The sequence below is a fragment of the Triticum aestivum genome, chromosome 3D (assembly GCF_018294505.1).
Source record: "Triticum aestivum cultivar Chinese Spring chromosome 3D, IWGSC CS RefSeq v2.1, whole genome shotgun sequence".
Classification (NCBI taxonomy): Eukaryota; Viridiplantae; Streptophyta; class Magnoliopsida; order Poales; family Poaceae; genus Triticum; species Triticum aestivum.
Window position 1 is genome coordinate 286428368 of NC_057802.1, and position 16649 is coordinate 286445016.

Sequence of the window (16649 nt, forward strand, 5' to 3'; positions counted from 1 at the left end):
GAAAGTAATGGTATGATTAATCATAAGTGGAGTGATAACTTTAATGCTTGGATTGAAATTTGGAGCCTCCTAGAGAATAAGCTATCTAGTAGAAAATTCACTTGGCCAATGATACGTCTCCAACGTATCTATAATTTTGCATTGTTCCATGTTATATTATCAATCTTGGATGTTTTATATTCATTTCTAGCAACTATATTCATTTTTTGGGACTTACCTATTGACATAGTGCCCGGTGCCAGTTGCAGTTTTTGCTTGTTTTTTTACTTCATAGAATATCCATACCAAACGGAGTCCAAATGCCATAAACTTTTTGGAGAATTTTTTCTGCCAGAAGACGCCCAGGAGGCCCAATAAATGCACCAGTGGGGGCCTGTGGGGCCCACTAGGCACCAGGGCGCGCCAGAGGCCCCTGGCATCCTGGTGGGTAGTGGGTCCGACAGACCCCCCTCCACCACCTATTAGCTCTATAAATACTCTAAAATCGCAAAAACCCTAGGGGAGTCGAGAGAAAACAGTTTCCGCCGCCGCAAGTTCCATAACCACGAGATCCAATCTAGACGCCTTTTCCGGCACTCTGTCGGAGGGGTCAACGATCACGGAGGGGTTCTTCATCATAACCCTTGCCCCTCCGATGATGCGTGAGTAGTTTACCACCGACCTACGTGTTCGTAGGTACTAGCTGATGACTTCTTCTCTCTTTTTGATCTTCAATACAATGTTCTCCTCGATGTTCTTAGAGATCTATTTGATGTAATGACTTTTTGTGGTATGTTTGTTGGGATCCGACGAATTGTGAGTTTATGATCAAATCTATCTATGAATATTATTTGAGTCTTTGCTGAACTCTTTTATGCATGATTGTTATAGCCTCGTATTTCTTCTCCAAAACTTTGGTTTGGTTTGGCCAATTAGATTGATTTTTCTTGCCATGGGAAGATGTGCTTTGTGATGGGTTCGATCTTGCGGTGTTCAATCTCAGTGACAGAAGGAGACATGACACGCATGTATCGTTGCCATTAAGGATAAAAAGATGGGGTCCATTTCTACATGAATAGATCTTGTCTACATCATGTCATCGTTTTTATTGCATTACTTTGTTTTTCCATGAACTTAATACACTAGGTGCATGCTGGATAGCGGTCGATGTGTGGAGTAATAGTAGTAGCTGCAGGCAGGAGTCTGTCGGTGCAACAAACCTTGGGTCCATTGCCCAGACTGTGCACAGGCACAAGAACATGATCACAACACCAAGGTCAGATTGGAGCGCAAGGGATCAGTTCTTCGAAGGACCAACGTGCAGCACAAGAGGACCAAGATTAGCCAGAGAAGCAAGATATTGTGAAGGGAGAAACCTCCCTTGCCGGGCAGGCGAGCCTGGCAAGGACGGGGTTACCCCCGGAAGCAAGCCTTCGGGTCGTCCCAGGAGGCCTGCCGGGGCTTACGGAGGCAAAACCGCTCCACCGCACCACCTCATCATGACGCACATCGTTGATCAGTGCGGTGTCAAGCTCCAAAGTGACTAAGTGGCTAGTATTTGCCACATGGCAGCCACTTCCTATAGAAAATACCTCCAAGCGACACCCGTCCTGAGACGTGTCAAGCAAACAGGTGCGAAGCTAGCAAAACAGCCCGGCAGGGTGATGAGGACATCCCAACCATGGGCACCACACCACCAACCATCAACGGTCCAATCACAAGAAGTCGCGTAATGCAAATACATGATCAGGTGAACGCTAACTTAAGTCTATCATTTATCCTTGAAAACATGGTTGTGCCTTCACCTCCTTTGTTGTTGGTTGAACTCAGGTGCGATATCGAAGAAGGCCAGACACATTTCAGTCCGTGCAAAACAATGTTTTATGGCGAGGAAAAAAAGTTAGGAATTCATGAAGAATGATTTGTCTGCTTAAGAAACATTGTTCCGATTCTGACGAAACAATGTTTTGCACGAGTTTGGATATCCCAACTTGCGAAAGATTTCCAGAACTCGAGTTTTCTGTTGAAGGAAACATTGTTCGACCCCAATGAACAATGTTTGGTCGGGAACTCCCAACCACCTCCAACGAGAGTTTTCCATAAGCTACCTCATTAAGTCTTGAAGCCATTTAGTCAAACAAAGTTGGTTCACTTTCACACCTAAGCTGGTTCCAGAAGCTAGTTCTCTTTCACACCTATCCAGGGGGGTTGTCCCGATTATAATTAGGTTAGCTCTTCCCTTCGTTGGGGACTTTTGCCATTTCTTTCAAAGACCAAAGACATGGACTCCTCCTGAGATTGGAGAGCTCTTGTTATCCTTATTCTCGTGATTCCTTGAGAAATTGCTCCTAATTCGTGCTCCACGACTAGATCGTGTTGTGTGGGTTAGAGTTCATGGTTTCCCTTGCGGATTGCACCTATCCCATGCTCCATGACTTGAGTGTGGTTGTGTGGGGTAGTATTGAGGGTTGTGGATCGGCGAATGTTCGGATTGCAAGCTTCGGTGAGCCTCCTCCTCGTTGGGTCATAATCTCTTATTTTCCATTTTTCCAGCTGCTTGCAGCTAGTTATCCCCATCCTTTTATCGATCCTACGCCGTGAAGATCGGACCTCCCCTTGAACACCCTCTTCTCTGAAGACGGTGTCGCATCATCTGGTATTCAGAGCAAGGTTTACATGTTAGGATCTGTATCTTTGTTGCTAGATTTATCCTTTTTAGTTTGGTTTTCCCCGTCCTAGAGTCCAAAGCGAAAAAGCCACAAAAAAATTCAAGCCTTTGTTGCTGAGATCTAGTTGTTTGCTTTCCTCTTTGTGTTTGCACCAACTTCTATCCAAAGTTGCTGCTGTTTGTCTTTGAGTCTCATTGTTGGATCTGTTGTGTTGCAAAAAAGAGAGTGAAAAAGCCAAAAGAGAGAGAGAGAGAGAGAAAGAGCAAAAAAAGAGAAGAGAAAGTGCTGAGCAATTGTGCAACCATATTCAGTTTGGTGAGAAATTTCAGAAGTTGAAGTGGCAAGTGTTCCAGCTCAAACATGGTGGAAGGACCTACAAATTTTCTTGTTCATTTGGTTTGCATCGATTGGATCTCAGCACTAGCCCTCCCTTTTTACCCCACCCACATCCACCTAGCTACCGTCGGCTTCCTTCCTTTCATTCGCCCGTCCACTCCTGATTTGCTACTTCCGCATAGCCGCCAAGGAATCATTAGAATTTGGGTAAGCAAGAAGGTGAGCTGAGTGTTTTCCACATATATTTTTCCTTTTGACCACTTGTTTCCGAGAGTTAACATGACAGGATCCAACTCGAGTGTACATGGACATCAACATGTGGAAGATGATCTCCCAAAAACTCACGCGGCACTTGGTGATATGATTGAGGAGAGTATAGTTGCAGCTATGCGAAGGATGTTCGGTGGTCGTCTTCCTATCGCGGGTAATGGGGATCAACATCAACACAGCCCCGCTGCCTCTCTGGCCGCCGATAACCGGCAACGTCAAGGAAATGGTGATCGCCATGTTGGTCGTGGAAGAGCGGCAGGAGCTGCTGCCCACGGTGCCCCTGCTGTTGGTGCTGAACGGAGGCGTGGCGACTTTGCTGCCCCCATGAGGGTGGGCTGCATGGAGGAGAATCTTGTGGGTGAGGCCATGACCCCCGCGGGTTTGCTGCTGATCGCCGGCGATGAGCGGCACATGATGGTGATGCCATCTTCCTTGAAGATCTCTCCGAGCATGGTGACGAAGATGAAGGCATGGGGGACTATGAACCCTACTCCCCACCTCGCCGTGGTGCTGTTTTTGGTTGCAATGGTCATCATTATGACTGTCGTGATCAGGATGACCGTGACAACCAAGCGAGAGTGAAGCTACATGTGCCATCATTCACAGGAAAAGAGGATCCGGATGCATATATTGAGTGGGAAGAGAAGTGTGATTAAATCTTTCGCATCCATGGTTTTTCTGAAGCCAAGAGAGTTGATCTTGCTGTTATGGAGCTCTCTGGTTATGCTCTTACATGGTGGAATCAGCTGCAAGATGATCAGTTGATGTTAGGAAATAATCATATCCGCAGATGGACTTTGATGAAGGAAGTCATGAGGCACGGTTTTGTTCCATCATACTATGAGAGGCAATTGTACAAGCGGTTGCAGGGGCTCACTCAAGGTTCCCGCACTGTTGAGGAGTACTATAAAGAGATAGAAGTGCTGCTAATTCGGACGAGAACCCGTGAAAGTGATGAGGCGAAGATGGCGAGATTTTTACATAGGCTGAATGATGAAATATCAGAATTTGTGGAGATGTTTCCTTATGATACATTACAAGATGTGGTACATCAAGCTATAAGAGTTGAGAAGAAGAATATGTGTAATGGTCATACTCGTGCTTTTCAAGGCCGCACCACCACACGCTCATGGCAGCGAGCACAACAGCCATATGGTTCTCAGTTTGAGGGTGCACCACCTAGACACCCACATGCCTCGACGGCTTCCTCGCCTATTATTCGCAATCAAGATAAGAGGCCATCAGCTACGACCGGAGTATCATCTGCTCCACCTCCAGCAAAGAGTTCTACACGCAACAACGACATTCAATGCCACAAGTGCAAAGGAAGAGGTCATATTTCTTCGGAATGCCCAAGCAAAAGAACTATGATCATCAATGAACAGGGTGAATGGGAGTCTGAAAGTGACCCTGAAGGCGGCAATGATGAAGTGGAAGAGGATCAAGGTTGGGAAGTAGGAGGAACTATTTTATCTCACGAGGAACTCGATGGAGAAGCTTTGGTTGTATGTCGTTCACTTAACCCCAGGTTGTGGAGGAGGAAAAGGGGCAGTGGCATAATCTTTTCCACACCTGTTGCCTTATCAACTCCAAGATATGTCGAGTGATTGTTGATAGTGGCAGCTGCAACAATATTGCAAGTACGGAGATGGTCGAGAAGCTTCCAATTGCGAACAAAACGTCACCCACACCCATATCGCATGCAATGGCTGAATGATTGCGGCGCAATTAAGGTGATTAGCAGCGTGCAAATACCAATTCCAGTAGGGACATATCAGGATGATGTTGAGTGTGATGTGGTGCCGACACACGCTTGTCACTTGCTTCTTGGGCGACCGTGGTTGCATGACCGTGATGTGCAAATCAACGGGCGTGCGAATCGCTTATGTTTTGTCCATAGAGGAGAAAAGTTCACTTAGCTGCCCATGACACCCTAGGAAGTCTATCTTGATGAGATGAAAAGAAAAGGAAAGAAAAAGCGAGAGAGTGATCATACACAATGAGTGAGCCACCAACATAGTGAGGGAGTGTTTCCACAGCCAAATATGACCAAGCCCCGGAAAAAACAGGGATTAGTTATGATGGCTAGGAAAAGGGATCTGCGGGAATTGAGAGAACCTAATACTCCATTCTTTGTACTCATGTACAAGGACACTTTATTGGCTGCTAACGACTTACACTCAACTCTTCCTAGTGTTGTTTTTTATCTTTTGCAGGAGTATGAGGATGTGTTTCCGAAGGAGGTACCACCTGGGTTGCCACCGAAGCGGGGCATTGAGCACCAAATCGACTTGGTTTCGGGCGCCCCACTACCTAATCGGCCACCGTATCGAGCAAACCCAGAGAAGACGAAGGAAATTCAGAGGCAAGTAGAAGATCATCTTAACAAAGGGTATGTAAGGGGAAGTCTTTCTCCTTGTGTTGTTCCCATTCTTTTAGTTCCAAAGAAAGACGGTACCATGCGCATGTGCACTGATTGTCGATCCGTTAACAACATAACTGTGAGATATCGCCACCCTATTCCTAGGCTCGATGACATGCTTGATGAACTTTGTGGCTCCACCATATTTTCCAAAATCGATTTGCGAAGTGGTTACCACCAAATAAGAATGAAAGAGGGTGACGAATGGAAAACTGCTTTTAAGACAAAATTTGGCTTGTATGAATGGTTGGTTATGCCTTTTGGATTAACAAATGCACCTAGTACTTTCATGAGATTGATGAATCATGTGCTTAGATCCTTCATTGGCCAGTTTGTAGTGGTTTACTTTGATGACATATTGATTTATAGCAAAACTTTGGAGGATCATGTTGGACATATAAAATGTGTGCTTGCTGTCCTATGGGAGGAAAAGTTGTATGCTAACGTGGAAAAGTGCACATTTTGCACAAACAAGGTTGTGTTTCTTGGCTTTGTGGTTTTAGCAAAAGGTGTGGAGGTCGATGAAGAGAAGATCAAGGCTATTCGTGAGTGGATGCCTCCACAAAATGCGAGCCAAGTACGTAGCTTCCTCGGACTTGCAGGTTTCTACCGCCGGTTCATGAAGGATTTCAGCACCATTGCTGCACCAATTAATGAGTTAATGAAGAAAGACACTCCATTCCAATGGGGTGATGCCCAAGACATGTCCTTCCAAGAACTGAAGATGAGATTGACGTCAGCCCCACTGCTTTCACTTCCTGATTTTGGTAAGACATTTGAGATCAAATGTGATGCAAGTGGTGTTGGCATTGGTGGAGTACTAATGCAAGAAGGTAAACCCATCGCCTATTTTAGTGAGAAGCTTAATGGTCCAACTCTTAATTATTCTGTGTATGATAAAGAATCGTATGCACTTGTTCGTTCTTTGGAAACATGGCAACATTACTTGTGGCCAAAAGAGTCTGTAATACATTCTGACCATGAATCTTTAAAACATCTTAAGGGCCAACTTTAACTGAACCGTAGACATGCAAAATGGAGTGAGTTCATAGAGTCTTTTCCTTATATTATCAAGTACAAGAAAGGGAAGGATAATGTTGTTGCTGACGCATTGTCTAGGCGTAACATTTTACTTTCCCAACTTGATGTCAAAATCCTTGGTTTAGAAAGCATCAAATAATTGTATGCTAATGACTCATACTTTGCTGAACCATTTTCAAAGTGTAACAAGGGAAAGGGATGGGAGAAGTTTCACTTGCATGATGGATTTCTATTTCGAGCTAACAAATTGTGCATCCCAGATTGTTCTGTTCGTTTGTTGCTTTTGCAGGAGGCTCACGCTGGTGGTCTCATGGGACATTTTGGAGCCAAGAAACTAAAAGTGTGCTCGTTGATCACTTCTTTTGGCCGCGAATGAGATGTGACGTCGAACGCTACGTGATGAAATGCGAGATTTGTCACAAAGCTAAGTCCCGCTTGAATCCTCATGGTTTATATACTCCTCTATCTATTCTGAATACTCTGTGGCAAGATATTTCTATGGATTTTGTTCTTGGTTTACCACAAACTAAGAGGGGGAGTGACTCGGTGTTTGTGGTAGTTGATCATTTTAGCAAAATGGCACACTTTATCCCATGTCATAAGAGCGATGATGCTTCACACATTGCTGGTCTGTTTTTCAGGGAAGTTTTGCGGCTACATGGAGTACCACGCATGATTGTGTCAGACCGTGACACCAAATTTCTGAGCTACTTTTGGAAGACCTTATGGGGAAAACTTGGCACCAAGCTCCTATTTTCCACAACATGCTACCCACAAACTGATGGACAAACTAAAGTTGTCAACCGGACGTTATCCATGATGCTGCGAGCAGTCCTCAAGAAGAATTTGAAGATGTGGGAAGAGTGCCTACCTCATGTGGAGTTCACGTATAATAGGGCGGTACATCCGACCACTAAATTTTGCCCGTTTGAACTTGTTTATGGCTTGAAACCTATTGCTCCCATCGAACTTTTGCCTTTGCCACTTCAGGAACGAACTAGCATTGATGCAAGTAAGCGTGCTGATTTCGTCAGGAAGAAGCTGGTGTTCAAGCAAGGCGATTTGGTATGGGTATACCTTCGGAAGGACCGTTTTCCTGAGCAACACAAGTGAAAGTTGCAGCCACGCGGCGATGGACCATTTGCGGTGCTCGAGAGAATCAACGACAATGCTTACAAGATCGATCTTCCAGAAGAATATGGTGTTAGCCCAACCTTCGATGTCTCCGATCTTTCCCCACACTTTGGGCCTTTAGAGTCGAGGACGACTCCTTCTCAAGAGGGGGAGGATGATGAGAACATCCCAACCATGGGCACCACACCACCAACCATCAACGGTCCAATCACAAGAAGTCGCGCAATGCAAATACATGATCAGGTGAACACTCACTTAAGTCTATCATTTGACCTTGAAAACATGGTTGTGCCTTCACCTCCTTTGTTGTTGGTTGAACTCAGGTGCAATATCAAAGAAGGCCAAACACATTTCAGTCCGTGCAAAACAATGTTTTATGGCGAGGAAACAAAGTTAGGAATTCATGAAGAATGAGTTGTCTGCTGAAGAAACATTGTTCCGATTCTGACGAAACAATGTTTTGCACGAGTTTGGATATCCCAACTTGCGAAAGATTTCCAGAACTCAAGTTTTCTGCTGAAGGAACATTGTTCGACCCCAATGAACAATGTTTGGTCGGGAACTGCCAACCACTGTAGGATCGAAAGTATGTCTAGAGGGGGGGTGATTAGACTACTTGACCAATTAAAAATCTAGCATTTTCCCAATTTTAGTTCTTGGCAGATTTTAGCAACTTAGCACAAGTCAAGCAATCAACTTACACATGCAATTCTAAGAGTGTAGCAACGGAAAGTAAAACAATTGCATATGAAGGTAAAGGGAGGAGTTTGAGGGAGCAAACGCAATGTTGACACGAAGATTTTTTATCCGTGGTTCCGATAGGTGGTGCTATCGTACATCCACGTTGATGGAGACTTCAACCCACGAAGGGTAACGGTTGCGCGAGTCCACGGAGGGCTCCACCCACGAAGGGTCCACGAAGAAGCAACCTTGTCTATCCCACCATGGCCGTCGCCCACGAAGGACTTGCCTCACTCGGGTAGATCTTCACGAAGTAGGCGATCTCCTTTTCCTTACAAACTCATTGGTTCAACTCCACAATCTTGACGGAGGCTCCCAAGTGACACCTAGCCAATCTAGGAGACACCACTCTCCAAGAGGTAACAAATGGTGTGTTGATGATGAACTCCTTGCTCTTGTGCTTCAAATGATAGTCTCCCCAACACTCAACTCTCTCTCATAGGATTGGATTTGGTGGAAAGATGATTTGAATGGAAAGCAACTTGGGGAAGGCTAGAGATCAAGATTTATGTGGTTGGAATGGAATATCTTGACCTCAACACAAGTGTAGGTGGTTCTCTCTCAGAAAAATGTATGTTGGAATTGTAGGCATGTCCTGATGGCTCTCTCCACGAATGAAGAGTGGGTGGAGGGGTATATATAGCCTCCACACAAAATCTAACTGTTACACACAATTTACCAAACTCGGTGGGACCGAATCATGAAACTCGGTCAGACCGATTTAGTTCATAATGTGAACGTTCGGATTTTTTATGGGACCAACACGTCAACTCGGTGAGACCGATTTCGTTAGGGTTAGGGCATAACGTAATCTCGGTGAGACCGATTACACAAATTCGGTGAGACCGATTTTGGTAATAGACAAACATAGAGTTGGTCAGGCAAACTCGGTGGGACCAATTCGCTCATTTCGGTTGGACCGAAATGTTACGAAAGGGAAACAGAGAGTTTGCATTGCAATCTCGGTGGGACCGATCGCTCATCTCAGTTTGACCGAAACGTTACTAAGGGAAACAGAGATATTACAATCCCATCTCGGTGAGACCGAGATCCCTATCGGTGAGACCGAAAAGACTAGGGTTTCTGGCAGTGGCTATGTCAACTGAACTCGGTGGCGCCGGATAGAAAGTTTCGGTGGGGCCGAGTTTGACTTTTTGTTTGGGACATATGTGGATGTGAGAAAGTAGTTGAGGGTTTTTGGAGCATATCACTAAGCACTTTGAGCAAGAAACTCATTAAGCAACACCTCACCCCCTCTTGATAGTATTGGCTTTTCCTATGGACTCAATGTGATCTTGGATCACTTAAAATGAAAAATGTAGAGTCTTGAGCTTTGAGCTTGAGCCAATCCTTTGTCCTTAGCATTTTGAGGGGTCCACTTTTCTCATCCATGCCATGCCAATCATTGAGCTTTCCTGAAAATGTTTATCTTGAAGTAGCATTAGCTCAATGAGCTATATGTTGTTAGGAATTACCAAAACCACCCAGGGATAGTTGCACTTTCAATCTCCCCCTTTTTGGTAATTGATGACAACATATAGATCAAAGCTTCGACAAATGATAATAAGATTGAAAAACATCGTCGCTTTGAGAAGTATGTGATAAGCAAGAGCTCCCCCTAAATTTGTGCATTATTTAAATTTTACTTTTGAATGCAAATGCACAATCGAATAGGATCATGCGTTACTCTTCCATGCCACATACATCTTGGTGGAGCGCTCAAAATGATAGAAGTTAAAAGCATGCACTCATCACCAAGCAAGTGAATGATCATATAAGGATATAAGAGATAATATCATCCAACAAGCATTAAGGGTAGCATATGATCAAACACATGATCAAACAAGTATCTCACAAGCACATAAAGTATCTCACACAAGCACACAATCAAGAAGTTCAACCAAAAGAGCAAGAGAGATAAAAAAGCAACACTCTCTCTCGAAGCCTATGATCTATACATTTTTCTCCCCCTTTGGCAACAAGTTACCAAAAAGTTCAAAAATGCATAGTACTAAATGTCTCTCAGGCTTGATCTTTGGGAGGTGGTGTAGAGAGAACTCCAAGGACGAAGGCATCTGTTGATGTAGCTGGAGCTGGTGGAGTGGCTGCTGGAGGTGGCACTGGAGCTGTAGCTGCTGGAGCTGATGCTGTAGCTCTAGTGTCTGTGACTGGCATTGCAGCAGATCGCTGTCCTCTGGGCACTCTAGCAAAAGCATCTGTAGTAGATTTTCCCTTCTTCTCCTCTGCTTCCTCCTGTAGCTGCTCAACTGCAGTTTGGATCTCAGTTACCTTGACATCAAGATCATAGAATTTCTGCTCAATGATCCTCTCCAAACTCTCCTGGTTTTGAGTCAGGGTGGCCAAGCCCTTCTCAATCCTCAAAGTGGATTGGATCAGATATCCAAGTTGATCTTGCTTGGTCTTCAAGAACACTTGAGATGCCTGTTCAACAGTTGGCATTCTTGTAGCTTTCTTTGCCCTTGCCTTCTCTCTCTTCTCATGTGCTTGAGCTGATGATGGTTCATTCTCATTCATGACAACAGTGTTGTCTTCAAATTCAGGGTAGATGGGCAGGTGCTCCTTATCCAATAGATATTTTCCTGTGCCCATCTTGGAGTTGATGAGCTCCTGAATTTGTGGGGCATACCCACAACTTCTCTTCTAATCAGCTGCCGTCCTTTTGATTGTCTCCACAATCAAACTCATGACTTTGAACTTTTGAGGCACATCAAACAAATGTAGCAAGTTGATAGCATGTCCTCTGATCATCTTGTGATGACCTGACTTGGGTAGCAATGTGTGCCTTAGGATCCAGTTGATGGTAGGCAGACCAGACAACAAGAAGTGGACAGATCCAAACTTATGAGTCTCCAAAGCATCATCTGGGATCTCTCTGTACATGGATGCCATAGTGTTATGGTCTTTCTTCTTCTCAGCATAAACATCCAAGTCATCCTCATTTTCTTTCGGGGCATTGATCAACTGAGCCCATTCTTCAATAGTAGATTGGTACCTTGTACCTTTAGACATCCAAATGATCTTCCCATCTGGGTAGAAGTGGGCAGTGGAGTAAAACTACATGATCAGCTCATCATTCCACTTGGTGAGCTTCTGGGCAACAAATGTATCAACTCCACATGCTTTGAAGCTGTCATATACACCTGGATAGTGATCTTCATTCTCCTTGATGTACTCCCAGTCAACCCATCTCATTTCACACACTATGGGCTTCTTGTCAAGCAAAATTGTCTCATAAAAGTCTTGTTGTTCCTTAGTGTTGAACATGTAATCCACAACAGTTCTCCTCCTGACAGCATATGGATCAGACTGTCTCCATAATCTCAGTCCTGAATCCTTCCTGATTTTCATGTTTTCTACAACAGGATGTGCATCATTGTGGTCAGGGATCTTGGGCTTCAGCTTTCTCAAAACAAGCGAGTCATATTCCTCTTCTTCAGCAGCTTCAGGCACTGGGGACTTGTTCTTTTCCTCAGCAAGAATACTTCTGGTGTTCCTCTTGGGTTTAGGCTTCTGAGCTGGAGCAGCTTTGGGCTTAGATGGAGTAGCCCCTGATCTGATTGCATCTCCCATGAGCTTCTGAGCTTTGGGTGCTGGTGCAGCACCTCTTGTTCTTCTTCTTCTCCTTTAGAGTTTCTCTTCATTGAGGGCTTGCCAAGAACTCTAGCAGTAGTGGTTCTTGCCCTCTTCTTCTTCTTACCATCACCTGCTGCTTCACCATCATCTGATTCAATGGTGAACTTCATAGTTTCACCTGTGGCAACTTTCTTTGGCTTGGAAGCTTCAGTAGTTGAGGCTCTGGCTTTTGACATTGGAACTCTTCTTGCTGGAGCCTTTGTTTTCATTCCAGGCTTTGTTGCAGCAGTAGTGCTATACTCCTTCTTCAGCACTTTCTTTCTTGAAGTGGCCTCATCCTCAACAGCCACATAATCCTCATCTTCAGAATCTGAGGTTTTCTTCTTCCTTGTCCTGGTAGCTGCCTTTGGCAAGTTGCTTGGAGTGCTCCTACTTCCATCATCAGAAGTGCTGGAGGGATCTGAGCCCTCACTCATCTGCACCTGTTCCTCATACTTGTTATGGCTGTCACTTTGATCAGACATCTTGCAGGCAAACTGTCAGCAGACCCTGTGAATAGGTTGTAGATGAGGTAGAGTAGATGAGCATCACAAAGTACAGAGGTTTTGCAAAATAATTGAGTCAAAAAGCTTAGTTTTAGTTCTCTACAGAAGTGATCTCGGAGCTACCGAATTGACAAACTCGGTGATACCGAAGCAACACTTGGAACCTAAACTAGTGAACTCGGTAGGGCCGAGTCACCGTTCGGTGGCACCAAGATTGCTAGGGTTTCACAGAATCTTGAACTCGGTCACACCGATTTGCACGTTTCGGTCAGACCGAAAAGCGCATGTGCAATGGCCAAGGCCGAATCGGTGAGACCGATTTCTATAGTTCGGTCGGTCCGAGATGAATTCTGCGGAGAGCTAACCCTAAAATTTTCGAATCAATCTAGACCTAAGGAAGTTTTAGCTGGATGAATCAATCTCAATCGTGGCAAGAAACTTGGCATTGTCCTTGTGCTAGGAATAGGAGTGAAAAAGACAGAACAAGGGGTCGAACACTTAGCCTAGAGCGGCGAGTGTTCGCTACGGCGGCAACGGCGGAGCAGATTGCCGTTGACGGCGGCGGAGACCAGTGGCGAGAGGTCGCTGGCGGCGAGAAGACGATCCGGAGACCCGAAGAGGAAGAGCAGGTTACGCGCGGGTGAAGGATTTCGGAAAAAATTCCAAAATTTGACCCGTTAGTATATATAACCTGACCCTGTCGGTGTGACCGAGTGAAATGACTTGGTGGCACCGGGATGCAAAACTGCAGACAGTTACTTCAACTCGGTGTGACCGAAAGGTTCTAATCGGTTGCACCGAGATTGAAAACCTAGATCAACTTAGTGATCTCGGTAGGACCGAAAAGGATGAATCGGTCAGACCGAAATGCACAAAGAGGTTTTGGAAGTTTAAGTCTATGACGAATCGGGGACTCCGAGTGCTCCTCACATAGAGTGGTTGGAATCTGACTTGATCAAACTTTGTGATGTAGCATGAATAGAGTTTGAGACGAGGAAAGCATAGATTGCTAGAGGGAGTTCTTAGGCATTCTTGTCCATCCATTTGGCAAAAGAGAAAAAGCCAAACAATCAAAGCAACAAATGGATGTCCTCGAATGAGAAAAATATGCATTCAACATGCTCACACAATTAAAATGGCAAATGAAATATGTGACAAAGCATGCACAAACACTCTAGCATCTATCAAGCAATTGGCGATGACTAGGTCATCTATATATGAGTATATTGACTTAGGAGTCAAATGAGAACATTTGATCATAGGTCATACCCATCGTTTAAGCACAAGTGGGGTTACCACTTTTACATAAAGCATTGTTGTGCTCACACCATTAGAGTTGCTTTGGCTCAATTCTTAGAGTAAAGCTCCCCCTAGATGTGATATCCCCCCTAAGAGGGATGAACTAACCTTGGGTTTTGTCGATGATGACTTCATGTAGGTGTTGAAGATGTGGGTTCTCAATGTTGATGTAGATCATTCGGAGAAATCCATTGGAGTGAGTTGCACTTTCAATACCTACACGGGTTAGTCCCACAAGGAACAAGCAAGGATATCCATAGACATAGAGTGATGTATACACAAGATGTTGTCCATGAAAGCATTATGTTACCTTGTCCCTTGTCTTACCAACAAGAGGGTTTGTGACTCCTTGGACTAGTGCAAGATATGGAAGTTGTTTGCACTTGTCCTGGCCAAAATGATAAGAGTGAAGTATGTTGGCGGAGTCACCCTCAAGAACTCTCTAGTTCTTCTTCTTCGGGATCCACACCATCTTGATTGGAATCCTTGGAGTTGTAGTCGTACTTGATGAAGTAGAACTTGATGTAGTCTTGGGAACCCACTTAACCAAGGCCTTAGGTGCTTCTTCAAATGCATCAATCTCCTCTTGAAGCTTGTCCTTGCCTTTTTTGCTTATGGTCTTGTGGTGGAAGATGCTACCTCTTCAGCACTGCGTTGGTTTTTCCCTTGAAGAGGAAAGGGTGATGCAGCAAAGTAGCGTAAGTATTTCCCTCAGTTTTTGAGAACCAAGGTATCAATCCAGTAGGAGGCTACGCTCAAGTCCCTCGCACCTACACAAACAAATAAGAACCTCGCAACCAACGCGATAAAGGGGTTGTCAATCCCTTCACGGTCACTTACGAGAGTGAGATCTGATAGAGATGATAAGATAATATTTTTGGTATTTTTATGATAAAGATGCAAAGTAAAATAAACGGCAATAAAAATAACTAAGTGTTGGAAAATTAATATGATGGAAAATAGACCTGGGGGGCATAGGTTTCACTAGTGGCTTCTCTCAAGAGCATAAGTATTACAGTGGGTGAACAAATGACTATCGAGCAATTGATAGAATTGAGCATAGTTATGAGAATATCTTGGTATGATCATGTATATAGGCATCACGTCCGCGACAAGTAGACCGACTCCTGCCTGCATCTACTACTATTACTCCACACATCGACCGCTATCCAGCATGCATCTAGAGTATTAAGTTCATAAGAACAGAGTAATGCTTTAAGCAAGATGACATGATGTAGAGGGATAAACTCATGCAATATGATATAAACCCCATCTTGTTATCCTCGATGGCAACAATACAATACGTGCCTTGTTGCCCCTGCTGTCACTGGGAAAGGACACCGCAAGATTGAACCCAAAGCTAAGCACTTCTCCCATTGCAAGAAAGATCAATCTAGTAGGCCAAACCAAACTGATAATTCGAAGAGACTTGCAAAGATAACCAATCATACATAAAAGAATTCAGAGAAGATTCAAATATTGTTCATAGATAATCTTGATCATAAACCCACAATTCATCGATCCTGACAAATACACCGCAAAAGAAGATTACATCAAATAGATCTCCAAGAGAATCGAGGAGAACTTTGTATTGAGATCCAAAGAGAGATAAGAAGCCATCTAGCTAATAACTATGGACCCGAAGGTCTGAGGTAAACTACTCACACATCATCGGAGAGGCTATGGTGTTGATGTAGAAGCCCTCCGTGATCAATGCCCCCTCCGGCAGGACGCCGGAAAAGGCCCCAAGATGGGATCCCACAGGTACAGAAGGTTGCGGCGGTGGAATTAGGTTTACGTGGATGCCTGTGATGGGTTGGGGGTACGTAGGTATATATAGGAGGAAGAAGTACGTCGATGGAGCAACGTGGGCCCCACGAGGGTGGAGGGCGCGCACAGGGGGTAGGCGCGCCCCCTGCCTCATACTCTCCTCGTTGATTACTTTACGTGGTCTCCAAGCCCTCTGGATCACGTTTGTTCCGAAAATCACGTTCCCGAAGGTTTCATTCCGTTTGGACTCCGTTTGATATTCTTTTTCTGCGAAACTCTGAAATAGGCAAAAAAACAGCAATTTGGGCTGGGCCTCCGGTTAATAGGTTAGTCCCAAAAATAATATAAAAGTGTATAATAAAGCCCATTAAACATCCAAAACAGAATATAATATAGCATGGAACAATAAAAAGTTATAGATACGTTGGAGACGTATCAAGCATCCCCAAGCTTAATTCCTGCTCTTCCTCGAGTAGGTAAATGATAAAAACAGAATTTTTGATGTGGAGTGCTTCTTGGCATACTTCTTAATGTAAATCTTTTATTGTGGCATGAATATCTAGGTCCGAAAGATTCAAGATAAAAGTTTAATGTTGACATAAAAACAATAATACTTCAAACATGCTAACCAAGCAATTATGTCTTATCAAAATAAAATAGCCAAAGAAAGCTTATCCCTACAAAATCATATAGCTAGGCTACGTTTCAATATTGTCACACAAATGTTCTCATCATGCATAATCCCGATGACAAGCCGAGCAATTGGTTCATACTTTTAACGCGCTTCAGTCTTTTCAACTCTTACGCAATACATGAGCGCAAGCCATGGATATAGCACTATGGGTGGAA

The 16649-nt window shown here is 44.3% G+C and overlaps 1 pseudogene; it reads left to right on the forward strand.

Annotated features, from left to right (window-relative positions):
• The first annotated feature begins 3578 nt into the window (after positions 1–3578).
• Positions 3579–16649, forward strand: part of LOC123076267 (uncharacterized) — a 52873-nt pseudogene continuing 39802 nt past the window's right edge.